A 27,783-nucleotide genomic window follows, 5' to 3' on the forward strand; every position below is an offset into this window, starting at 1 on the left:
ATCATCCAACAACAACTTGAATACACATCATCCAACAACAACTTGAATACACATCATCCAACAACAGCTTGAATACACATCATCCAACAACAACTTTAATATACATCATCATGCAACAGCAACTTTAATATACATCATCCAACAACAACTTTAATATACATCATCATGCAACAGCAACTTTAATATACATAATCATCCAACAACAACTTTAATATACATAATCATCCAAAAACAACTTTAATATACATAATCATCCAACAACAACTTTAATATACATAATCATCCAACAACAACTTCAATATACATCATCATCCAACAACAACTTTAATATACATAATAATCATCCAAAAACAACTTTAATATACATAATCATCCAACAACAACTTTAATATACATAATCATCCAACAACAACTTTAATATACATCATCATCCAACAACAACTTTAATATACATAATCATCCAACAACAACTTTAATATACATCATCATGCAACAACAACTTTAATATACATAATCATCCAACAACAACTTTAATACACATCATCACACAACAACAACTTTAATACACATCATCACACAACAACAACTTTCATATCATCACACAACAACAGCTTTAATATACATCATCATGCAACAACAACTTTAATGTCCATCATCATGCAACAACAACTTTAATGTCCATCATCATGCAACAACAACTTTAACATAATTCATCACGGAACAACAACTTTAATATACATCATCACACAACAACAGCTTTAATATACATCATCCAACAACAACTTTAATATACATCATCACACAACAACAACTTGAATACACATCATCCAACAACAACTTTAATATACATCATCACACAACAACAACTTGAATACACATCATCCAACAAGAACTTTAATATACATCATCATGCAACAACAACTTTAATGTCCTTCATCATGCAACAACTTTAATGTCCATCATCATGCAACAACAACTTTAATATACATCATCCAACAACAACTTGAATATACATCATCCAACAACAACTTTAATATACATCATCCAACAACAACTTTAATATACATCATCCAACAACAACTTTAATATACATCATCCAACAACAAATTTAATATACATAATCATCCAAAAACAACTTTAATATACATAATCATCCAACAACAACTTTAATATACATAATCATCCAAAAACAACTTTAATATACATAATCATCCAACAACAACTTTAATATACATAATCATCCAACAACAACTTTAATATACATCATCATGCAACAGCAACTTTAATATACATAATCATCCAACAACAACTTTAATATACATAATCATCCAAAAACAACTTTAATATACATAATCATCCAACAACAACTTTAAGATACATAATCATCCAACAACAACTTTAATATACATCATCATCCAACAACAACTTTAATATACATAATCATCCAACAACAACTTTAATATACATCATCATGCAACAGCAACTTTAATATACATAATCATCCAACAACAACTTTAATACACATTATCACAGAACAACAACTTTAATATACATCATCACGGAACAACAACTTTAATATACATCATCACGCAACAACAACTTTAATATACATAATCACGCAAAACAACTTTAATATACATCATCCAACAACAACTTTAATATACATAATCACGCAACAACAACTTTAATACACATAATCACACAACAACAACTTTAATACACATCATCACACAACAACAACTTTAATATCATCACACAACAACAGCTTTAATATACATCATCATGCAACAACAACTTTAATGTCCATCATCATGCAACAACAACTTTAATGTCCATCATCATGCAACAACAACTTTAATGTCCATCATCATGCAACAACAACTTTAACATAATTCATCACGGAACAACAACTTTAATATACAACACCCAACAACAACTTGAATACACATCATCCAACAACAACTTGAATACACATCATCCAACAACAACTTGAATACACATCATCCAACAACAACTTGAATACACATCATCCAACAACAACTTGAATACACATCATCCAACAACAACTTGAATACACATCATCCAACAACAAGTTGAATACACATCATCCAACAACTTGAATACACATCATCACGGAACAACAACTTTAATATACATCATCCAACAACAACTTGAATACACATCATCCAACAACAACTTGAATACACATCATCACGGAACAACAACTTTAATATACATCATCCAACAACAACTTGAATACACATCATCCAACAACAACTTGAATATACATCATCCAACAACAACTATAATATACATCATCACGGAACAACAACTTTAATACACATCATCCAACAACAACAACTTGAATACACATCATCCAACAACAACTTTAATATACATCATCACGGAACAACAACTTTAATATACATCACGCAACAACAACTTTAATGTCCATCATCATGCAACAACAACTTTAATGTCCATCATCATGCAACAACAACTTTAATGTCCATCATCATGCAACAACAACTTTAATGTCCATCATCATGCAACAACAACTTTAACATACTTCATCACGGAACAACAACTTTAATATACATCACCCAACAACAACTTCAATACACATCATCCAACAACAACTTGAATACACATCATCCAACAACAACTTGAATACACATCATCCAACAACAACTTGAATACACATCATCCAACAACAACTTGAATACACATCATCCAACAACAACTTTAATATACATCATCATGCAACAGCAACTTTAATATACATCATCCAACAACAACTTTATAATACATCATCATGCAACAGCAACTTTAATATACATAATCATCCAACAACAACTTTAATATACATAATCATCCAAAAACAACTTTAATATACATAATCATCCAACAACAACTTTAATATTGTTACAGACGCGGTTTTAGATGTTATTTTACCGAGCGGTGGTGTATTACCGCGACCTAACAGTTACTCCCCGATTAGAACCCGATCCCGCCCGATTCCACTCGAGCGTTGGCCAAATCGCGCTATGCTAAATCAATGAAGGAAAGGACACAACGGCTGGGGTAAATGACACGACACAAGGGGTACAGTTCTCAAGACCTCCGGAGGAGGATATAATTGGTGATGCAGAAAAGGGGTAGCTTACACGGTAAGAGGTAAAGCACAGAAAAGATGGGCACTTAAACACAGTCTTATCTATCCCCGACCCACCACAGACAAACGGGACAAGACTGACGTACACTGGGATTGATGGCAGGGAAGGACAGGCAGTCGATAGCACAAGGTGCACCTTGGCTCAGGGGCAGAATCAAACACGGTCCGGTCCAGAGATGCGGGGAGGTATCGCAGCGCTCGGAGGTGGCGTCTTCTCTCTCCAAGCTGAGGGCGCATCTGACGTCACCTCCCTCTTCCTGCGCATATTCAGCAGGGAGTGACACGCCCTCGGCTCGTTGGCCCCGCCCCAGATGGGATCGGTCCGCCGCTTCTATTGGGTGCGGGGGGTTACCGCGCTCCGCCCTTGACAAGGAGCTGACAGCGAGCCCCTGCGTGGTAACCCCGTCGGAGCACATGTTCAATGGCGGCTAACCAAGCCGGAGTGAGGACGCACACTCCCCGCGCCGCCGCCGCTGTTGTTGTTGTTGTTGTACCATGAGGAAGAGCTGCGGGGAGGTATTGGGAGGTCCTAAACTTTCTAACGGTGCCATACAATCACATTCTGGTGCAACGAAGAGTCAGAATTAATGGAAACGAGTCCTTAACTGACATAGACTAAGAATAACTAGCAAGATGTCCTATAGTTGTCTACGTGAGATGCGGTGGACCTGGATGCGACATTTAATGGGGGAAATAGGGGAAGGTCGGGGCTACAGAGTGTTGTTTACAGAAAATGGGACTAGGGAATGGGGGATTGGGGATAGTTGGGAAGTATTGGGGAAATAGGGGAATATTTACAAGCGGATATGGATGGAGGCCAATCTCATATCCGCAACATTGCACCCTTCTCTACCTCGGGGCGTCCCGACCCGATAAATTTTTACTTACTTTAGTGTGGCACTCAGATGTAGTTCCCTCTACTATTAACTCAACCCTGAGTGCGACAGTTTTACAGATGTTCACAAATGAGTAAATATGTCCCCCTGCGACGTTGCACCCTTCTCCTCACAGAAACACACCTACAGGATAACCGAATCGCGGAAAGAATCCTCAAACTAAACATACAGCCGGTAGGGAGCATTATTTACACAAGACTGATATTTACACTACGATCCAGGACCTGTTCTTTGAGGAACACATGCAGATGTTATGCATAGAGAGAGCACGCATGCCAGCATCGATACACCAACCCACGAGTGCCCTGTGGCCCTACGGCCTTTAATAATGTGCAGAGCACCCCATCCAAGCACCAAAAGCACCACCCCATACATACAGTCAGCACCATCCGGTGCACCAATAAAGTGTTCAATAATCACCGGTGGTGTCGCAGCCGGCCGATGTTCTGCCGCTGGTCTTGCCTTGGAGCCCACTTGGTGTTCTGGCTTCTTTCAAAAATAAAGAAAGGCGCCAACCGCGTCCATTTCTAAATTGTGGCCGTCAGGGGGGCCAACTATAAGTGGTTCACCTGTATGGCATAGGTGCCACGTTGACCCAGAGGTCCATCCATGGGTGGTGCTTGCCCGCAAAAGAACTGCGGTCCATGGTGGGCGGCCACAAAAATTGCGGTCCATATGGTGTATCGATCCAGGCAGCAAGCAGCGAAAGTACAGGCCCACAACTGCAGAGCCAGCACCTCTCTCTCCTCTCTCTCTGCCCCAAAGCCAGATCCTCGGAGGTGGGAGACAAAATAAGACAAGTGAGCAAGGTGGTAAGGGCGCAAAAGTGCATGCAATACAAGGTAATGCACACTGGGGGCACATGGGAACCAGGTGAGACAGGTACGTTCCTACCGTACGCCCCTCCCCCCCACCAGGTAACCTACATTGCCCCTCCCTTACCCCTTACTGTATCCACAAAACACAACACTACCCATAAACATCTACTTTACACATCAACAAACGTCCCTACTGTCTTCCCCGTTCCTCCCATAAACCAAATTCGTCTTCTCTCCCTCCTAACCAATCAAATTTGCCATTTCCAACTCTCATCAAAATTTGCCATCTCCAACTCAACATCAAAATTTGCCATCACCAATTCATCATCAGTCCCTCCTAGGGAGGGAGAGATGGAATCACCCCAATGTCTCATCCACGTCGTGATGCGTCTCACAAATCCAAACAGCAATTCTCCTTTCCTGCAACACAAAACAAAGAAAACGCAGGTGTGGAGTCATCATCATCACCTCAGGTAAGTGGCTGCGTATGGTGCGACAGGTTCATCAATCCTAACTATCTATCTATAATTCCAGTAATCTCTGTGTGTCTGTGTGTGTGTCTGTGTGTTTGTCTGTGACCGCTGTTTCGCGACAACTACCGGTCCGATATACTTGAAACTTGCCATGTATATTGCTGGGGACCCGAGGATGTGCCTTTTCAACGTTTCATATTAATCGGACAAGTAGTTAGCGAGCTATGTCCAAAAAACGATTCAACCAATCAGAGAGCAGCGAGCTATCACGTGTGCCGAACGTGGCGAACAGACTCTGCCTCGGACGGCACATTTGAGAGCGTATTCATTTATTTCACGTTGGCAAACTATGTTGGCGTTCAACTATGTTTTAAAACTAATTAAAACTAATTTGCGATTCTTTCGCTTTCCTGCGCGTTTGTGCATGCTATGGCGATTTCTTTACCAAACTCCGAAAGCCGTTCGCTTTGGACCAAACCATTTCATGTAAATAGAGGGGGGGGATTGTCACCGTACTCGCAAGCCGTTCGCTTTGGACCAAACCATTTCATGTAAATAGAGGGGGGGGGGGATATAATTTTAGATATAGATATAGTACGGGCATGCCCTAGTTTCCTAAATGACTTTAACAACTTTACATTACCCGGGGTCTTTCCCTGCCAATCCATTGGCCAACTTACACTATGGGTTCTAAAAACCAATTCCCATTGACCAAACTGTGGTGCTTCTCAATTTGGGGTCTCACCCCCCCCCCCCCCCCCCCGATTCATCTCCCGGTGCCCTCACACAATTTCTGGGCTGTGACGTGTAGCTCTCCCAGCAGGTCTACCCACCTGCACACCTCCACCACTGTAGTTGCCACCCGAGCTTACCTGCTCCTCACCCTAACCTAACTAACTGGGGAAGGCCCTCTCGCACTCTCACCCCCCCAGTGCCCTCTCTGGCACGGGCTGCCCGATCCACACCCGGGATCCTCAGGCACCCACTGACACTAACGGCTCCCAGAGCCCACCTGCGGCCTCACCTGGCCGACATCCTCACAGTGGTGGAGTGCCCAAACCAACTACACACACTAACAGGCTACACGCCCAGCCATTTCCACAACACTAATGCACCCATCCACAGTACCATTCTGCAACCGCACCACAAATGCCAATATCCAACCACAATTTACCTATACCCTCTACCTATTCTTTAAACTACCCTCCCCGGGTACTCGTGAAAAGGGGTCCACTCTTCCCCCATCCACACGTTCGCACCATGCACACCACTCCGTACCACTTACTCCATGTATTCCACACACCTGTACTTGCACACCTGTGCTCTCATACTTGGTGCCGCCTGCACCCTTCTCTCCCCCAAGCGCATTCGCGCTGATCCACAACACTCACTGCTCCACACACTGCTCCACACACCTGTCCAGTTCTCACACAGCATCATCTCATCTAACTACTCCCCTCTGAAACTTGCACTTCCCAGTCGTCCCTTTAAACTATTGCGCTCCCTCGTCATTATCATCCACTCTCATCTACCTGCGTCCCCACTACAGGTATCCTTGTCACTAACTAACCTTAACGTCACCTAATGTCATCTTCGCTAGATCCCTACACACAATATAACCTAACCCACCCGGGCTAGTTTTCACTGCCATACACCCCCATAAGCTATAGCGCATTTGCCCCACGTTTGTGAGGGATGACAGAGTTGCCATCCCACCACATCGGGCATCTCCCACTACCAATTTTGCACATCAAATTTCAACAAATCAAAAATTTGCCAATCACTACCCATCATCTGCCAATCATTACTGCCAATCCTTTGCCAATCATCAAATTTTGTTTTTCTAATTTCGGGGCCAAAACACTATCCTCGTCATTACAGTCTACGTACTAATGCCTCTCGGTGCGCCAATTCACGTCTACAGCCCGGCTTCGTACAGCCAAGCCATGAATGCGGGTTGTTTGGTGCCATCGGCTGGATACGTCCCGCATTCGGTGCAGGGAAGGAGGTTTACCCGGGCCGAGGTCCCACGCACCATCTCGGCACGGAGCCATCCCATGGCCCGATCTCGACCTGCCGGAATGCCTCAACAAAAAGTGGTCGCCATGACGACCCTTCCTATCGGGCTGCCCGCTCCGCCTAGTGGAGCCCGGACGCGGCCGTTCCAAGCGAGGCCCAGCGTGGATCGCGTACGGTGGTCCTTTCGAACCCGCCGTGGCTCGGATCCCCGCTGGTTCTCGCGGCACGCGAAGCCCGGCACGCACCGAGGGCCCGATTCGGCTATAAGTCGCTCTAACTGCTAACCCGGTTACCGTCGATGCCTCACCTGCATGCTCACATGCATACGCTACCCCTTTCTTGCTCATACCTCCAGCTGTTCCCATGCTCCTCGTACCTTTCCTTACACACCTCGGTACACTCATTCCGCTCACAGCCTTGGTCACACACCTGCCCACCGAACACTTTGGCACACATTCGTTGGTCGCACACCTCACCAACACACCTCTTCGCGCCCCTTCCTCGGTCACCTCCTCTGTGACAATCACAGGTGTGCTTTCACTCGCACACCCAACCACGTGCCTCACGACCAATTCCAGCATGCATTCCCACACACGCTCTACCATTCCAGGTGTGCTTCCTTCCATTCCAGGTGTACACCCTCGCTCACCTGTCACAACCAACTCACGCTCCGTGTCACTCTTACTACTCTCACCTCCACTCTTGACAGCACACTCACCCTTACTCTTGACAGCGCACTCTTTCCTCATGCACCCGTCCGTTACACACCTCTCTCGCGCACACTCTTGCGCACACTCTCCCGTCACACCCTCTGTAACACTCACCACAGGCGTGCATTCTTCCTTACTTTTGACAGCGCACTCTTTCCCCATGCACCTGTCCGTCACACATCTTTCTCGCACACCCTCTCCCGTTACATCCTCTGTAACACTCACCACAGGCGTGCATTCTCCCTTTACACCCTCCGTAACACTCCTCACTACGCGCTTCCATGTGCTCCCTCGCACACGCGCTACGACCGACTCACTCTCGACAGCACCCTCACTCCTTGGCACGCACTTTTTCCTCACACACCCCAGAGTCGGACTTTCTCGCACACCTCCTTTTTCGCACACCAGACCTGTCGCACACTTCACCAACGGCCTCTCACGAACACCCGGGTCCATCTCGACCCACAAGCTCATTAAATCACCTGGCGCATCATACGCACGACCATATTGGTCACCACTTACACCGGGTCCTCTTCCTCTTCGCTTCTCCTCCATCACCTGCGAATCCCTCATCCGGTTAATGAGCACATCATCACGATCCGAACACAGACTTTGGACCAATTCTTTTATCTCCTCTTTTATCTCTTTCTTATCCCCTCTCCGTCACTTCTTAATTTCACTCACCCCTTCTTCCACTTCTTCTAATTTCTGCTTCACCTCTTTTATTTCCCGGTGCGTCTCCTCAAGCTCGTCCTCTAAGGCCACCTTGACCGTTTCTATGTGCGTCCTCACCTGCAGGTCCTTCGTCTCCATTACCTCTATCACCTCGTCCATTTTCCTCGTCAGGTCCTCATGTACCGTCTGACACTCTTTTTTAATTACCCCTACGTCCTTTTTCATCTTCTTCTGTGTCGATTTTAAACCCTCTATTACCGCTGTGTTCTTCTTTACCTGGTCCCCCAACTCCTTTTGTCCCACTGTCAGTTGTTCTACTCCCAGCGTCAACTCCTCTATACCACCTTGCAATTTTACAGTCCCCTTTCTCACCTCCTTCTCCATGCGCTCCTTACAGTGCCTCACCTCCTCGCGCACTCCTCCGACCTCCTCACTCACACCTCTTCTGATCTCTTCTCCCATCACCTGCATCTCCTGCCCAGATGCCACCCTCATCTGCTCCATTTCCTCCCTGTGAGCATCCAATTTAGTTTCTACCCCCATTCTGACCCCCTCTATCTGCTGCCCCATTTGTTTAACTTCCCTTTCCGCTTGGTCCCTCATGTCCCTCAATTTGCCTTCCATACTATTTTCTAACCCCTCCAACCCCTTTTTCATCCCTTCCATTTGATTCTCTTGAGCGGCCATTCTGTTTTCTACCCCCGTTAACCCCTCCTGTATTTCCCCTAATCTATTGTCTAATCCCTCAAATTTGTTTCCTAATCCCTCTATTCTACTCCCTAACCCTCTGATCTGGACCCCCATGTCCTCCCTCAATTTCTCGCTATTGGACCCCATGTCCTCCCTCAATTTCTCGCTATTGGACCCCATTTGGCCCTCCAATCGCTCACCCTGAGCATCCATCCGGTTCCCCATTACCCCCATTTGGCCCTCCAATCGCTCACCCAATCGCTCACTATCAGCCCTCATTTGCTCACTATTAGCCCTCATATCGTCCTTCTGCAGGTTGAGGGACGCCTGCATTTGCGCCATAAATTGCTCCATGAGGGCCTGCATTTGGGCCATCCCTCCCACTTGTGCAGCGGGTGCGGCCGCCGCAGCCATGTGCGAGGCGCCATTTTGCGAACCTGCCGCCCTCACTGCTTCGCTCTCCTCTTGTCCCTCACTTTGGTCCTGGATCGACCCTGCCTCACTCTCCTCTACCGGAACCCAGCCGTCTTGATCCGCCATAGTGCGACTTTCAAAATTCGGGTTTTTATTTTTGTAAAACAAAATCAAATTTCGCCGTTAATAATTTCGAGCGCGTGAAGCGCGCTTCGGGTCCAATCTCACTCCTCGACACCAATTGTTACAGACGCGGTTTTAGATGTTATTTTGCCGAGCGGTGGTGTATTACCGCGACCTAACAGTTACTCCCCGATTAGAACCCGATCCCGCCCGATTCCACTCGAACGTTGGCCGAATCGCGCTACGCTAAATCAATGAAGGAAAGGACACAACGGCTGGGGTAAATGACACGACACAAGGGGTACAGTTTTCAAGACCTCCGGAGGAGGATATAATTGGTGATGCAGAAAAGGGGTAGATTACACGGTAAGAGGTAAAGCACAGAAAAGATGGGCACTTAAACACAGTCTTATCTATCCCCGACAGACCACAGACAAACGGGACAAGACTGACTTACACTGGGATTTATGGCAGGGAAGGACAGGCAGTCGATAGCACAAGGTGCACCTTGGCTCAGGGGCAGAATCAAACACGGTCCGGTCCAGAGATGCGGGGAGGTATCGCAGCGCTCGGAGGTGGCGTCTTCTCTCTCCAAGCTGAGGGCGCATCTGACGTCACCTCCCTCTTCCTGCGCATGCTCAGCGGGGAGTGACACGCCCTCGGCTCGTTGGCCCCGCCCCAGATGGGATCGGTCCGCCGCTTCTATTGGGTGCGGGGGGTTACCGGGCTCCGCCCTTGACGAGGAGCTGACAGCGAGCCCCTGCGTGGTAACCCCGTCGGAGCACATGTTCAATGGCGGCTAACCAAGCCGGAGTGAGGACGCACACTCCCCGCGCCGCCGCTGCTGTTGTTGTTGTTGTTGTTGTACCATGAGGAAGAGCTGCGGGGAGGTATTGGGAGGTCCTAAACTTTCTAACGGTGCCATACAATCACATTCTGGTGCAACGAAGAGTCAGAATTAATGGAAACGAGTCCTTAACTGACATAGACTAAGAATAACTAGCAAGATGTCCTATAGTTGTCTACGTGAGATGCGGTGGACCTGGATGCGACATTTAATGGGGGAAATAGGGGAAGGTCGGGGCTACAGAGTGTTGTTTACAGAAAATGGGACTAGGGAATGGGGGATTGGGGATAGTTGGGAAGTATTGGGGAAATAGGGGAATATTTACAAGCGGATATGGATGGAGGCCAATCTCATATCCGCAACAATATACATAATCATCCAACAACAACTTTAATATACATCATCATGCAACAGAAACTTTAATAAACATAATCATCCAACAACAACTTTAATATACATAATCATCCAAAAACAACTTTAATATACATAATCATCCAACAACAACTTTAATATACATAATCATCCAACAACAACTTTAATATACATCATCATCCAACAACAACTTTAATATACATAATCATCCAACAACAACTTTAATATACATCATCATGCAACAGCAACTTTAATATACATAATCATCCAACAACAACCTTAATACACATTATCACGGAACAACAACTTTAATATACATCATCACGGAACAACAACTTTAATATACATCATCACGCAACAACAACTTTAATATACATAATCACGCAAAACAACTTTAATATACATCATCCAACAACAACTTTAATATACATAATCACGCAACAACAACTTTAATACACATCATCACACAACAACAACTTTAATACACATCATCACACAACAACAACTTTAATATCATCACACAACAACAGCTTTAATATACATCATCATGCAACAACAACTTTAATGTCCATCATCATGCAACAACAACTTTAATGTCCATCATCATGCAACAACAACTTTAACATAATTCATCACGGAACAACAACTTTAATATACATCATCACACAACAACAGCTTTAATATACATCATCACACAACAACAACTTTAATATCATCACACAACAACAGCTTTAATATACATCATCATGCAACAACAACTTTAATACACATCATCACACAACAACAACTTTAATATCATCACACAACAACAGCTTTAATATACATCATCATGCAACAACAACTTTAATGTCCATCATCATGCAACAACAACTTTAATATCATCACACAACAACAGCTTTAATATACATCATCACACAACAACAACTTTAATACACATCATCACCCAACAACAACTTTAATATCATCACACAACAACAGCTTTAATATACATCATCATGCAACAACAACTTTAATGTCCATCATCATGCAACAACAACTTTAATGTCCATCATCATGCAACAACAACTTTAACATAATTCATCACGGAACAACAACTTTAATATACATCACCCAACAACAACTTGAATACACATCATCCAACAACAACTTGAATAAACATCATCCAACAACAACTTGAATACACATCATCCAACAACAACTTGAATACACATCATCCACAACAACTTGAATACACATCATCCAACAACAACTTGAATATACATCATCCAACAACAACTTTAATATACATCATCACGGAACAACAACTTTAATACACATCATCCAACAACAACAACTTGAATACACATCATCCAACAACAACTTTAATATACATCATCACGGAACAACAACTTTAATATACATCACGCAACAACAACTTCAATATACATCATCATGCAACAGCAACTTTAATATACATAATCATCCAACAACAACTTTAATATACATAATCATCCAAAAACAACTTTAATATACATAATCATCCAACAACAACTTTAATATACATAATCATCCAACAACAACTTTAATATACATCATCACGGAACAACAACTTTAATATACATCACGCAACAACAACTTTAATATACATCATCATGCAACAACAACTTTAATGTCCATCATCATGCAACAACAACTTTAATGTCCATCATCATGCAACAACATCTTTAATGTCCATCATCATGCAACAACAACTTTAATGTCCATCATCATGCAACAACAACTTGAATACACATCATCCACAACAACTTGAATACACATCATCCAACAACAACTTGAATACACATCATCCAACAACAACTTGAATACACATCATCCAACATCAACTTGAATACACATCATCCAACAACAACTTGAATACACATCATCCAACAACTTGAATACACATCATCACGGAACAACAACTTGAATACACATCATCCAACAACAACAGCTTTAATATACATCATCACACAACAGCTTTAATATACATCATCATGCAACAACAACTTTAATGTCCATCATCATGCAACAACAACTTGAATACACATCATCCAACAACAACTTGAATACACATCATCCACAACAACTTGAATACACATCATCCAACAACAAATTGAATACACATCATCCAACAACAACTTGAATACACATCATCCAACAACAACTTGAATACACATCATCCAACAACAACTTGAATACACATCATCCAACAACAACTTGAATACACATCATCCAACAACAACTTGAATACACATCATCCAACAACAACTTGAATACACATCATCCAACAACAACTTGAATACACATCATCCAACAACAACTTGAATACACATCATCCAACAACAACTTGAATACACATCATCCAACAACAATTTGAATTCACATCATCCAACAACAACTTCAATACACATCATCCAACAACAACTTTAATATACATCATCACGGAACAACTTTAATATGCATCATCACGGAACAACAACTTTAATACACATCATCCAACAACAACAACTTGAATACACATCATCACGGAACAACAACTTTAACATACATCACGCAACAACAACTTTAATACAGATTATCATGCAAAACAACTTTAATACACAACATCCAACAACAACAACAACTTGAATACACATCATCACGGAACAACAACTTTAATATACATCACGCAACAACAACTTTAATACACATCATCCAACAACAACAACTTGAATACACATCATCACGGAACAACAACTTTAATATACATCACGCAACAACAACTTTAATACACATTATCACGCAAAACAACTTTAATACACATCATCTAACAACAACAACTTGAATACACATCATCACGGAACAACAACTTTAATATACATCACGCAACAACAACTTTAATACACATTATCACGCAAAACAACTTTAATACACATCATCTAACAACAACAACTTGAATACACATCATCACGGAACAACAACTTTAATATACATCACGCAACAACAACTTTAATACACATTATCACGCAAAACAACTTTAATATACATCATCACGGAACAACTACTTTAATACACATCATCATGCAACAGCAACTTTAATGTACATAATCACGCAACAACAACTTTAATACACATCATCATGCAACAGCAACTTTAATATACATGAGCACGCAACAACAACTTTAATACACATCATCACACAACAACAACTTTAATATACATCATCACACAACAACAGCTTTAATATACATCATCACACAACAACAGCTTTAATATACATAATCACGCAACAGCAACTTTAATGTACATAATCACGCAACAACAACTTTAATATACATAATCACGCATCAACAACTTTAATATACATCATCATGCAACAGCAACTTTAATATACATAATCACGCAACAACAACTTTAATACACATCATCACACAACAACAACTTTAATATACATCATCACACAACAACAGCTTTAATATACATCATCACACAACAGCTTTAATATACATCATCATGCAACAACAACTTTAATGTCCATCATCATGCAACAACAACTTTAATGTCCATCATCGTGCAACAACAACTTTAATGTCCATCATCATGCAACAACAACTTTAATGTCCATAATCATGCAACAACAACTTGAATACACATCATCACGGAACAACAACTTTAATATACATCACCCAACAAAACTTTAATATACATCATCATGCAGCAACAACTTTAATGCAAATCATCACGGAACAACAACTTTAATATACATCATCATGCAACAACAACTTTAATATACATCATCACTCAACAACAACTTTAATATACATCATGCAACAACAACTTTAACAAACATCATCTCGTAATAACTTCAAAACACATCATCAAGCTACAACAACAACTTTAATACACATCACCGTGCAACAACAACAACGTCAATACACATCACTGTGCAACAACAAGAACAACTTTAATACGCACAATCTCACAACAACAACTTTAGCATACATCATCCAACAACAACAACTTTAACAAACATCATCTCGCAATAACTTCAAAACACATCATCAAGCTACAACAACAATTTTAATACACATCACCGTGCAACAACAACAACGTCAATACACATCACTGTGCAACAACAAGAACAACTTTAATACGCAAAATCTCACAACAACAACTTTAGCATACATCATCCAACAACAACAACTTTAATATACAATATCCAACAACAACAACCTCAATATACATCATCCAACAACAACAACAACTTTGCTATACATCATCCAACAACAACAACTTTAATATACATCATCACACAACAACAACTTTAATACACATCATCACACAACAACAACTTTAATATACATCATCACACAACAACAACTTTGACATACATCATGCAACAACAACTTAAATACACATCATCACGCAACAACAACAACTTTAATAAACATCATCACGCAACAACAACTTTAATACACATCATCACACAACAACAACTTTAATAAACATCATCACTCAACAACAACTTTAATACACATCATCACACAACAACAACTTTAATAAACATCATCACTCAACAACAACTTTAATACACATCATCACGGAACAACAACTTTAACATACATCAGCATGCAACAACAACTTAAATGTACATCATAACGCAACAACAACTTTAATATACATCATCATGCAACAACAACATTAAAACACATCATCACAGAACAACAACAGTTTTAACACAAATCACCCGTGCAACAACAAGAACAACTTTAATACACATCATCGTGCAACAACAACAACTTTAATACACATCACCGTGCAACAACAAGAACAACTTTAATACACATCACCGTGCAACAACAAGAACAACTTTAATACACATCACCGTGCAACAACAACAACTTTAATACACAATCTCACAACAAGTTCAACATACATGACCGTGCAACAACAACTTTAACACACATCATGAAGCAACAACAACTTTAACACACATCACCGTGCAACAACAACAACTTTAACATACATGACCGTGCAATAACAACTTTAACACACATAATCTCACAACAACAACTTTAATATGTGAGCAATAAGATACAGATACAGACAGCATCTGTATACAGACAATATGGACACAGACAGTTTTATTTTTAAAATCAATGTGGAAGATATTTATAAGGATATGTCTCAGGATGTTAATACTCATGATATAAGCAATTATAACCAAAAGAACAAGTTGTTTTGTACAAAGAATAAAAAGGTTATTGGAAAGTTTAAAGATGAATTGGGTGGAACCATTATGAGTAAATTTGTGGGATTGAGAGCGAAGGCTTATGCATATAAGTATATTGATGGGGATGTTAAAAAGAGTGATAGAAAGTTGAAGGGAATAAAGAAGAATGTAATTCAAGAGACTATAAATTTTGAGCATTATTGTGATTGTTTGATGCTGAGAAGGGAAGGGTATAGAAGGATGAATACAAAAAGAAGTTATAAACATCAATTATATACGGAGAAGATAAACAAAAAGGCATCAGGGTCTTTTGATGATAAGAGGTTTATTTTAGATAATGCAATTGATAGCATCCCTTATGGATATAAGTGTCAAGCAATAAGATAAGTGTAAGTGTTAAACATAAGCGTGTGGCGGACACAAAAGCCCACTGGCGTGGTGACATCATTCCACGCACGAAGTGGGCGGTGGCCACGCCCGAGGGGTAGGCGTGGCCTCATGATATACACCGGGCGACCAGCCCGGGGAAGAGTTCAGTGTTACAGTGTAGTCTTACAATAAAGACATTTATATGTTACCGCTTGTCCGCTTCCTCCTTGCTCACAAGCAGCGCGCGTAACGCCGCGCTTTACTGGTGACCCTCGACGTTGGATCTGCCGGAGCGATCCTTCCACACGCGACGCCATCGCCATGGCCGCCTTCGTCAAACTTCCGGAATTTTGGGAGGCTCAGGCCGAAGTCTGGTTCGTCCAGGCCGAAGCCCAATTTCAGCTTCGGCGCCTCACCAACGACGACCTGCGCTACTGCCATGTCGTCGCCTCCCTCGGGCCCGGCACGGCCGCTCGAGTTGTGTCCGTCCTTCGCCACCCACCGGACGGCCACAAGTACGAGGCACTCAAGCGGCTACTCCTAGCCACGTTCGGCCTCACGGACGACGCACGGGCCGATCGCCTCCTGGATCTCCCCGAGCTCGGTGAGACGTGCCCGTCGGTCCGAATGGACCATATGCTGTCACTGTTGGGCGACGAAGCCCCCGGTTCGCTATTCCGGGCGCTTTTCCGTCGCCAACTTCCAGCGCAGGTTCGCCTCGCGTTGGCCGGGACCGGGCTAACGGAACCCCGAGCATTGGCGGCCGAGGCGGACAAGTACTTCGCCGCTTCGGACACGCGGGCGAGCGTTGGCGTGGCCGTCACGGCCTTCGACGCTGATGTTCCACAGCATCATCTTCTACAGCACGCTGATGTTCCACAGCATCATCTTCTACAGCACGCTGATGTTCCACAGCATCATCTTCTACAGCACGCTGATGTTCCACAGCATCATCTTCTACAGCACGCTGTGGTTCAGCAGCATGCTGATACGCACCTCGTGAACGCCGCCACGCCCCACCCACCGCCGCGGCGAAAACCGCCACCGCGGGGAAACCCGTCGACTCCACCGGCCTGGCGGAGCCAGCCGCGCTCCTCCAGCTCCACCACCTGGTGCTGGTTCCACGCCAAGTTCGGCCACGAAGCTCGGCGGTGTCATCCGCCGTGCTCCTTCAACGGGTCGGGAAACGCCCGGGCCGGCGCTCAATTGTGGCGATGAGCGCCGGCCGTTCGAGCAGCCTGCTGTTCATAACGGACACCTTCTCCGGGCGCCGTTACCTGTGCGACACGGGAGCACAGGTGAGTGTCATTCCCGCCGGCACGTCAGACAAGCACGCCGCGGGTGGGGGCCCCGCGCTGCTTGCCGCGAACGGGACGCCCATCCGTACGTACGGAAAACGCTGCCTCTCTCTGCGGTTTGGAGGGCAGGTTTTCCGATGGACGTTCGTCACCGCCGACGTGCCCATGGCACTGCTTGGCGCGGACTTCCTGTGCGCTAATGGGCTCCTGGTCGACGTCAAGCGCAGACGGCTTGTCCAGGCCGAGACCTTCAGCTCGCTCGCATGTGCGTTGCCCAGCTCAACGAGCGGCTTGCCAAGCGGCTTGCCGAACGATTCGGTTCCGGCCACGTTGGTCTGTACGCTTCCGGCAGCGGACGCATTCACCCGCCTCCTCGCCGGCTTCCCGGCCCTCACGCGGCCCACCTTCTCGGCGGGGGCCGTCAAGCACGTGGTGGCCCATCACATCCCCACCGTCGGGCCACCGGTCTACGCCCGGGCACGCCGCCTCGAGCCGACGAAGCTGGCGGTGGCAAAAGCGGAGTTCGCTACCCTGGAGCGACTCGGCATCGTTCGGCGCTCAGAGAGCGCTTGGGCGTCGCCGCTGCACATCGTGCCGAAGCCCGGCGGGGGATGGCGACCGTGCGGGGACTATCGCCGTCTCAATGACGCCACGACTCCCGACCGCTACCCCGTCCCCCACATTCAGGACTTTTCCGCCCGTTTGGCGGGCAGGTCCTTCTTCTCGAAGGTGGACCTCATATGCGGCTACCATCAGGTCCCCGTCAGGCCGGAGGACGTCCCGAAGACGGCGGTCATCACACCATTCGGACTCTTCGAGTTCCTGCGCATGCCCTTCGGTCTGAAGAATGCGGCTCAGGCGTTCCAGCGACTGATGGACAGCGTCCTGCGCGACTTGGATTTTGTCTACGTCTACCTGGACGATATCCTCGTCGCCAGCGCGTCCCGCGAAGAGCACCTACGCCACCTCCGCACGCTCTTCGAACGCCTGGGCCAGCATGGCCTGATTGTGAACCCCGCAAAGTGCCGGTTCGGCGCCGCCACAATCGATTTTCTGGGGCACCGTGTCACCAGGCACGGAGCCGTCCCCCTGCCGGCCAAGGTGGAGGCGGTGAAGGGGTTTCCGCGCCCCCGCACGATCAGAGGGCTGCAGGAGTTCCTGGGCATGGTGAACTTTTACCATCGGTTCCTGCCCCGTATCGCCCAGCTCCTGCGCCCCCTGCACGAAGCTCTCTGAGGTAAGCCGGGCAAAGGCGACGTTACCTGGACCGAGCAGATAGACACGGCGTTCACGGGCGCGAAGCTCGCTTTGGCTAACGCCACCATGCTCGCGCACCCGGCACCCGATGCACCGATCGCCCTCACCACCGATGCCTCGGACTACGCGGTGGGCGCGGTGCACGAGCAATGGGTGCGTGGAGCTTGGCAACCGCTGGCGTTCTTTAGCCGGCAGCTTCGCCCGCCCGAACGCCGTTACAGTACCTTCGACCGCGAGTTGCTCGGACTTCACTTGGCGGTCAGGCACTTCCGTCATCTGCTCGAGGGCCGGGCGTTCACTGCCTTCGTCGACCACAAGCCGCTGATCTTCGCGATGGGCAAGGTCACCGAGCCGTGGTCGGCCCGGCAGCAGTGTCACCTCTCGGCCGTGTCCGAGTACACGAAGGACATCCAGCACGTCGCGGGGAAGGACAACCCGGTTGCGGATTGCCTTTCCCGGGCCGTCGCCCACGCAGTCCACCTCGGCATCGACTATGCCCGGATGGCAGCGGACCAGGCCGCTGACCCCGACGTCCAGGCCTTGCGGACCGCCGTCACGGGCCTCCGCGTCACCGAGGTGCCGTTCGACGGCGCGGGCGCGGCCCTCTTGTGCGACGTCTCCCTCGGGCGTCCTCGCCCCATTGTGCCCGCGGGCTGGCAGCGCCAGGTGTTTGACGCCATCCACGGCCTGTCCCACCCGGGCGCGAGGGCCTCCCAAAGGCTGATCGCCGACAAGTTCGTCTGGCATGGCCTCCGGAAGGCCGTCCGCGGCTGGGCCAGGACGTGCCTCGCGTGCCAGCGCGCCAAGGTGCACCGGCACACCCAGGCCCCGTTGGCCCCGTTCACGGTGCCGGAACGCCGGTTTGACCACGTCCACGTGGACCTGGTGGGACCTCTGCCCCCCTCGCGGGGTTTCACCTACGTCCTCACCATGGTGGACCGCACCACCCGGTGGCCGGAGGCCGTGCCCTTGGCGTCGACAACGGCGGCCGATGTCGCGCAGGCTTTCATCGCCACCTGGGTCGCCCGGTTCGGCGCCCCCTCTGACATCTCATCCGACCGCGGCCCCCAGTTCACCTCGGAGCTCTGGGGGGCGGTTGCGCAGGGGCTCGGGGTCCGGCTGCACCGAACCATGGCCTACCACCCCCAGGCTAACGGCCTGTGTGAGCGATTTCACCGCTCATTGAAGGCCGCGCTCCGGGCCACCCTCCGCGACGGCGGCTGGGTCGACAGGCTCCCCTGGGTCCTGCTGGGCCTCCGGACGGCGCCCAAGGAGGACCTGCGCGCATCCGCGGCGGAGTTGGTCTTCGGGCAACCGCTGCGGGTGCCGGGCGAGTTCCTCCCCGACTCCACGGCACCATGGTCCGCGGCACAGCAGCGCTCCGCTCTGCAAGAGACCGCCCAGAGGTTCGCCCCGGTGCCAACGGCATGCCACGGGCACCCACCGACGCACGTCGCCCCGGAGCTTCGCACGGCGGAGTACGTCTTCGTCCGCCACGATGCCCATCGGACACCACTGCGGCCCCCGTACGACGGGCCTTTCCGCGTGCTGGAGACCGGGGCGAAGCACTTCACCCTGGACATCGGCGGTACTCCTGACCGCGTTTTGGTAGACCGCCTCAAGCCGGCCCACCTCGATGTGGACCATCCACCGCCAGTGGCCCGACCCCCACGTCGGGGCCGCCCTCCTGCGGGCGGACCCCCGGCACCGCCCAGCCCCGCCGCCACGGCGCCCCCCGGTCCTGCACCCATCCCAGGGGCAGCCAGGGGCATCCCACCTGGTATCCCTGCACCCCGGACGCCGCCGATCGCCAGGGGGCGCTTCGGCCGGGTCATTCGTCTGCCCCGCAAACTGGCCCTCCAGGTGCGCGGGAATTCTGGGGGGGCGCGTGTGGCGGACACAAAAGCCCACTGGCGTGGTGACATCATTCCACGCACGAAGTGGGCGGTGGCCACGCCCGAGGGGTAGGCGTGGCCTCATGATATACACCGGGCGACCAGCCCGGGGAAGAGTTCAGTGTTACAGTGTAGTCTTACAATAAAGACATTTATATGTTACCGCTTGTCCGCTTCCTCCTTGCTCACAAGCAGCGCGCGTAACGCCGCGCTTTAAGCGTTAAGATAAACATAAGTGATGAGATTAAAAAAGGGGGGGTTTAACGGGCTACCGCCACCTTTTTTACTAATATATAAATGATAGAACCAAGCAATAACCAAACCAAAGAGTGGAGAAAAACGCAGCCTTGGTACTTAAATGGAAACCATAACGAATGTGAAAAATATCAAATATGTCTTATTGAAGAAATAACCAAAAGAAAAGTAAATAAAACAAATAAGCGAATACATTCAAGTACAAATAAGTTAGAGGGTCCTCCCAGAGGAGTCAACATCCTTGAATGGACAGAAAATTTTGATGGTTGCCAAGAAATCAATGGGAAAATAATTTACTACAATCTTAAAATGATATGTGGCTTAGGAGGTGCTCAAACAAGGACATGAAGAGTGGTCTATCATTTCCTCTCTGCTCAACAAAGATACTTGTACCAAGAACCAAGTTCCAACATATTGTTTGTTAATATACTTGATGGTGATGAGTGTTACAAGAAAAAAGTGAAATGATTTCACAAAATAAAACATAAACAAATATTCATTGGTCGACTTATTGAGTATAATCAAATGCAGTCCCCCTCTCTCATTCCTCCCTCTCCTTGTCCTCCCTAATTCCCCTTCCACTACAAGTTGTAGGAGAATGGGGTGTCTTGAATGCGCCGACTAACAGCGAACGAACGTCGTGAGTGAGAATGAGCATCAGTGAATATGTGTTGAACATCTTGAAATCTTGAGGATGGGAATGAATTGGAGGATAAAATCTAATTGAAAATCCAGTGAGTCAATAATTAACCTTAATTTTCTCCATTGACTTCAATGTTAAATTTTAGTGTGCTTCTGAACCTCCATTTTCCTACTACTCATGTGAGACTTTACCCTCTGATTTAACCAGTGACAACTGGAACCGTCCGTCAGGACAACCACCCTGGATAGAGCGGCAGATATATATCATTCCGGGGGCCATGCTCCAGAAGGCCCTCTCAAGAATGCTTTCCAGGCAATTCTGCTGCGGAGGAAAGTGAACCATCACCTCCTGTGGCATGAACAGAAGAGGTAGTGCTCCGTCGCTCGTCTCATTCCAAAAGACCCCATAACCAACTGGATTTATGATCTTTAATGAACTTTCATCGAAGATTTGGTTTTATTGTTGTGCATGATTTTTGTGTATTTTTAGTGTCACAGGCAAATTGCAATGGGTCGTCAAGGGGGTCATTGGAATTGTTAGTGTTTTTGTGGTTTCAAAACGGGAAAGGGAAAATCACTTAGCGTTTAGTGGATTTTTGACATGAATAGTTGATCATTATTAGTGTTTGAAGATTTTGGATGTTGGGGGTGGGATTTATCATCTCCATGGTTCTTCACAAATCGTTGGTGCGGTTCACAAGGGCATTTTCTGCAATGAGTTCAATTGGAAGTATGTTAGATATGTTTGTGTAAGCTTAAGAAAGAAGAAATGTAACATATTGTGCTTTATGGTAACGGAATGTAACATATTGTGCTTTACGGTAATCGGGCAGTCGCCCTGATCGGGAGCAAGGTTGGGCTTCCGGGAGGAGGTGAGTGGAGGATCAGGTGGCATGGCGACTGGCTGGAAGCACGCATGTTGAGCTGTGATTAAACATTTTGCTTTTACTGGACTGGCCTTCATGTGATACACCTCAGAGTGCTTGCCACTTTCCTCAATTCTCTCTTCCCCAGCACTTTTCCCTCCTTTCCCCTCCTCCTCCTCCCTTTCCCTCCACCCTTTTCCCTCTTCCCCTTCCACACCTCCCCTCCTACTCCCTTTCCCTTCCCTCCCCCTCCACTCCTCGCCTCCCTCTCCCCTCCTCGCCTCCCTTTCCCCTCCTCGCCTCCCTTTCCCCTCCTCTCCCCTTTCCCTTCACCCCTTTCCCTTCCCCCCTTCTACCTCCTCCCCTTCTACCTCCTCCCCTTTCCCTCCCCTGTGTTTGATGAAAGTGATTATGGCTTTGGCGGCATCATGTTTGATGAGCTTCCCTAAGGGCAGCGCTCACGAGGAGTGGACTTGGCAATCGGAATAAAGGCCTCGAGCACGAAGCTGTACGGAGCTTATGGTACCGGTTTAAATACCGGTGTGGCCCACGGTCCAATCCATGCACGGAGTTCCCGCCAGGTCCGCCATTGTGAACGGGGGTGCGAGGTCAACAAAGAATGAGCCGATTACAAGAGGCACAGGAAGCACCAGCTTTTTACCTTGATGAGCTCGAATATGCGTCGTAAAACCGCTGCCACCCTGTAAAGTTCGGATGTAGTGAAGGAACTGCGCTCCAACGCGAGTCGAAAGAATTGACGCGACCAAAGACGGAATTCGTCCGAGTTGCTTTATTGAAACAAAACAGCTCAGGTATTCTGACAAGCCCGTTTATCGGGCAGCAATATATATACACATTTATGTCGGGAAGTTTGCCCGGCAAAAGCTATACCGGGCATGCCCGGGTGTCAAGGGCGAGCCTTGGAAAGGCGAGTCTGGACCTGCCCGGGCGTGTTTGGCTGCGGCCTGGCAAGTCGAGGCTGGGCGTGCCCGGGCGCTCTGGACGAGCCCTGGAAAGGCGATAGCGGGCATGCCCGGACGCTCTGGGCGAGCCCTGGAAAGGCGATAGCGGGCATGCCCGGACGCTCTGGGCGAGCCCTGAAAAGGCGATAGCGGGCATGCCCGGACGCTCTGGGCGAGCCCTGGAAAGGCGAGAGCGGGCATGCCCGGGAAAGACGAGACCGGGCGTGCCCGGGAGGTTCGGGCGTGCCCGGGAACAGTGAGTCCGGGCATGCCCGGGAGAGCCGCGTCTGGCCGTGTTCTGGCCGGTGCAAGGCGATTGTGTGCATCCAGCGGTAACCGCTACACACGCCCCTCCAGAATCGACCTGCACCGGCAGGGTCAATTTAAGGGGGGTCCGGATGACCCGGCCGAAGCGACCCCTGGAGGGTCGTGGGGAGGGGTCCGACGTGGTGGTGGGTGGTCGAGCGGGGGGAACTGTGGACGGGGGGCGGCCTCGCCGCGGAGGAAGGGCCAACCGTGGTGGTCGGTCGACGTCCATGTGCGCCGGTTTGAGGCGGTCGACAGAAATCCGGTCCGGCCGGCCGCCGAAGTCGACGATGAAAGACTTGTCGCCCCGTCGCAGGACCCGGAAGGGCCCGTCGTACGGCGGCCGGAGTGGCCCCCGGTGCGCGTCATGACGCACAAAGACGTACTCCGCTGTGCGAAGCGCCGGGGGGACGTAGGACTGGGGGCCACCATGGCGGGACGTCGGCACGGGGGCAAATCGTCGGGCGGCCTCCTGGAGGTCCGAGCGCTGGCGAGCGGCGGACCAGGGACTGGTAGCGTCGGGCACGAATTCGCCCGGGACGTGGAGCGGCTGGCCGTAGACGAGCTCGGCGGCGGACGCCTGGAGGTCTTCCTTGGGGGCCGTGCGAAGGCCCAAAAGGACCCACGGCAGCCGGTCGGCCCAACCGTCGTCCTGAAGGCCGGCCATGAGTGCGGCCTTCATGGAGCGGTGAAACCGCTCGCACAACCCGTTGGCTTGGGGGTGGTAGGCCGTGGTGCGGTGCAGCGTGACACCCAACGAACGGGCGACCGCGCCCCAAAGCTCAGACGTGAACTGTGGGCCGCGGTCGGACGAGATGTCCGCTGGTGCGCCGAAGCGCGTGACCCAGGTGGCGATGAACGCCTGCGCCACGTCGGCGGTGGTGGTGGAGGCGAGGGGCACGGCCTCCGGCTACCTGGTGGTCATGTCCACCATGGTGAGCAGGTGGGTGAACCCCCGCGAGGGGGGCAGGGGACCCACCAGGTCCACGTGGACGTGGTCGAAACGCCGTTCAGGCACGGCGAAAGGTGCCAGCGGGGCCTGGGTGTGGCGGTGGACCTTGACCCACTGGCAGGCCGTGCAGGCGTTGGCCCAGTCGCGGATGTTTCGTCGAAGGCCGTGCCAGACGAAACGCGCCGACACCAGCTTCTGAGAAGCTTTCCGGCCCGGGTGAGAAAGGCCGTGGATGGAGGCGAAGATGCGGCGCTGCCAGGAAACGGGCACGATGGGGCGAGGCTGGCCCTGGGAGACGTCGCAGAGCAGGACGGTGCCCGCGAAGGGAATGTCGGCCAGGCGGAGGCCCGTGTCCGCCGCACGGAGTGCCTGCACCGAGGCGTCGGTGGTCTGGTCGGCCGCCATGAGCGCGAAGTCCACGCCGAGGTGGACCGCGTTCGCGCTGGCCGGAGAAAGACAGTCGGCCACGGCGTTGTCTTTGCCGGCGACGTGCCGGATGTCCGTGGTGAACTCCGACACGGCGGAGAGGTGGCGCTGCTGGCGGGCCGACCACAGCTCCGTGACCTTAGCCATTGCGTAGACCAACGGCTTGTGGTCGACGAAAGCCGTGAATGGGCGGCCCTCTAGGAGGTGTCGGAAATGGCGAACGGCCAGGAATAGCCCGAGCAGCTCGCGGTCGAATGTGCTGTAGTTTAACTCGTTCGGCCGGAGTTGCCGGCTGAAAAAAGCGAGTGGCTGCCAAACCCCGTCCACCCATTGCTCATGGACGGCGCCCACCGCGTAGTTGGAGGGGTCCGTAGTGAGGGCGATGGGCGCGTTGAGCACCGGGTGAGCCAGCAGCGTTGCGTCGGCGAGGGCCCGTTTGGCGCTGGCGAAGGCCGCGTCCATGGCCGCGGACCAAACAATGTCATGCTTGGCCGGCTTGCCCCGGAGGGCCTCGTAAAGGGGCTGCATGAGCTGAGCAGCGCGGGGCACGAATCGGTGATAAAAATTCACCATGCCGAGGAACTCTGGGAGGGCCTTGATGGAACGGGGACGCGGGAACGTGGTGATGGCCTCGACCTTGGTCGGCAGCGGCACGGCCCCGGTCTTGGTGATGCGGTGGCCCAAAAAGTCAACGGTCGTCGCGCCGAAGTGGCATTTGACTGGGTTGACAATTAAGCCGTGCTTGCTGAGGCGACCGAACAGTGTTCGGAGGTGGAGGAGGTGCTCGGCGCGGGACGTGCTGGCGACGAGGATATCGTCCAGATAGACGAAAAGAAATGGTAGGTCGCGCAGCACGCCGTCCATCAAGCGCTGGAACGCCTGGGCCGCTTTTTTGAGGCCAAACGGCATCCGCAAAAATTCGAACAGGCTGAACGGCATGATGACGGCCGTCTTCGGGACGTCGGCCACCCGGACAGGTACCTGGTGGTAACCGCGTATGAGGTCCACCTTCGAGAAGAAGGACATATTCGCCAAGCGGGCGGAAAAGTCCTGAATATGGGGGACGGGGTAGCGGTCGGGGGTGGTGGCACCGTTGAGACGGCGGTAGTCCCCGCACGGTCGCCATCCCCCGCTGGGCTTGGGCACGATGTGGAGCGGCGATGCCCAAGCACTCTCGGAGTGCCGCAAGATGCCGAGCCACTCCAGCATAGCAAACTCGGCTTTAGCAACCGCGAGCTTCGTCGGTTCGAGGCGGCGTGCCCAGGCGTAGACCGGTGGCCCGGCGGTGGGGATGTGATGTTCCACCCCGTGCTTGACGGTCCCCGCCGAGAAGGTGGGCCTCGTGAGGGCCGGGAAACGGGTGAGGAGGTGGGTGAATTCGTCCGCTGCCGGAAGCGTGCAGATGAACCTGGCCGGAACCGAACCGCTCAGCAAGCCGCTCGGCGAGCCGCTCGATGAGCCGCTCCGTGAGCTGCTCAACGAGGCGGGCAGCGCTCAAGCGAGCGAGCTGAACGTCTCGGCCTGGACAAGCCTTCTGTGCTTTACGTCCACCAAGAGGCCATTGGCACAAAGGAAGTCCGCGCCAAGCAGTGCCATAGGCACGTCGGCAGTCACGAACGACCATTGGAAAACCTGCCCTCCGAACCGCAGAGAAAGGCAGCGTTTTCCGTATGTGCGAATGGGCGTACCATTGGCAGCAAGCAGAGCGGGACCCCGGCCCACGGTCTGCTTGTCGGACGTACCGGCGGGAACGACAATCACCTGTGCTCCCGTGTCGCACAGGTAACGGCGCCCAGATAAGGTGTCCGTTATGTACAGGAGGCTGTTTAATCGGCCGGCGCTCAGTGCCACTACCAAGGGCTGGCCCGGGCGTTTCCCGACCTGCCGAATGAGCACGGCGGGCGACATTGCCGGGCCTCGTGGCCGAACCTAGCGTGGAAATGGCACCAGGTTTGCGGCGAAGGCGGCGGAGGCCGCAGTTTTCTCCGCCGCGGTGGTGGTGGGTGGGGCGTGGCGGCCACCACGAGGCGCCCCTCGGAGTAGGGGTGGGCACCCTCAGGAGGTTCAGCGGGTACACGGTGCGTCGCATAGTAGGGGTGGGCACCCGCAGCAG

At 49.4% G+C, this 27,783-nt stretch overlaps 1 long non-coding RNA gene across 1 annotated transcript in view; it reads left to right on the top strand.

Annotated features, from left to right (window-relative positions):
• The window catches only part of LOC137434587 (uncharacterized), a 23,663-nt gene extending 557 nt beyond the window's left edge, over positions 1-23,106 (top strand). Inside the window, exons 2-3 of the long non-coding RNA XR_013624736.1 lie at positions 22,105-22,250; positions 22,367-23,106. This is a non-coding gene — a long non-coding RNA (uncharacterized LOC137434587). The remainder of the gene's footprint in view (positions 1-22,104; positions 22,251-22,366) is intronic.
• The last annotated feature ends 4,677 nt before the right edge of the window (positions 23,107-27,783 follow it).

This window comes from Myxine glutinosa, chromosome 10 (genome assembly GCF_964187855.1).
Source record: "Myxine glutinosa chromosome 10, kmMyxGlut1.1, whole genome shotgun sequence".
In the NCBI taxonomy this organism is placed as follows: domain Eukaryota; kingdom Metazoa; phylum Chordata; class Myxini; order Myxiniformes; family Myxinidae; genus Myxine; species Myxine glutinosa.